Below are 1,173 nucleotides of genomic sequence, written 5' to 3'. Positions count from 1 at the left end.
ACATGATCATGATAGACGAAGAACACTTAGAGATCACATGAATCCTACACGTACTAGTGCACCTTCATGTCTAGTTTTTCCCCTGATGCATCTCATTTCAATTTTAAGCCTGGTTTTATCCAAGTTTTACCCAATTTTCATGGCTTAGATTCTGAAAATCCATACATGCATTTACGAGAATTTGAAGAAGTGTGCAACACATATAATGATCTAAATTTTAGCATGAACACCATTCGACTTAAGCTTTTTCCTTTTTCTTTAAAAGATAAAGCTAAAACTTGGCTACAAAATCTTAGATCAAGATCCATTTGAACTTGGGATGAATTGCAACAACAATTTTTGAAAAAGTTTTTTCCATCTCATAGAACAAATTCTTTCAAAAGGTAAATCATCACTTTCACTCAAAAACAAGGAGAAACATTTTATCAGTGTTGGGATAGATACAAAGAATTGCTTAATCTTTGTCCACATCATGGTTTTGAAATTTGGAGAGTTGTTTCTCAATTTTATGAAGACTTAACACCTAAAGATAGGCAAATGGTTGAATTTATGTGTAATGGAACATTTGAAGATAAAGATCTAAACGAGGCAATTGATTATCTCGATTCATTAGCTGAAAATGATCAAAATTGGAACACTATAGGTACAATCGAACCATCAAACAAGATTCAATCTCCTACATCTGGTGGAGGTATGTACACTCTCAAAGATGAACATGATCTTCAAGCTAGATTTACCTCTTTGGCAAGAAAAGTTGAGGCATTTGAATTGAAAAAGAATGAACAATTAAAATCTGTTCAAGAAATTGTGTGTCACATCTGTGATACAAGTGATCATTTTACAAAAGATTGTCCCACTTTGCCCTCTTTTAAAGAATGTCTCCATGAACAAGCCAATGTTTTGAACAATTTCAAAAGGCCAAATTTTGAACCATTTTCTCAAAATTAAAATCCAGGTTGGCGAAATCATCCAAATTTTAGTTGGAGGAATGCTAATGCTGCACAATTTTCACAACCACATTTCCAAAATCAACAAAATTTTCAAAATTATGCACCTTATGTTCCTCCACCTAAAAGAAATTTAGAAGATACATTGAATTCTTTCATTGCAAAGCAAGAGTCTATCAATACTCAAACTGCTCAAACCATGACAGATTTGAAAGATACTCTTGCT

At 32.8% G+C, this 1,173-nt stretch overlaps 1 non-coding gene across 1 annotated transcript; it reads right to left on the bottom strand.

Moving 5' to 3' along the window:
- Positions 1–370: 370 nt before the first annotated feature.
- Positions 371–479, bottom strand: LOC142504697 (small nucleolar RNA R71). The gene has a single exon (XR_012804319.1). It is a non-coding gene; the product is annotated as a small nucleolar RNA R71 (small nucleolar RNA).
- Between the last annotated feature and the right edge of the window lie 694 nt (positions 480–1,173).

This window comes from Primulina tabacum, chromosome 9 (genome assembly GCF_025594145.1).
Source record: "Primulina tabacum isolate GXHZ01 chromosome 9, ASM2559414v2, whole genome shotgun sequence".
Classification (NCBI taxonomy): Eukaryota; Viridiplantae; Streptophyta; class Magnoliopsida; order Lamiales; family Gesneriaceae; genus Primulina; species Primulina tabacum.
Note: the sequence above shows the minus strand (reverse complement) of the source record. Positions and strands in the feature narration are given on the sequence as shown.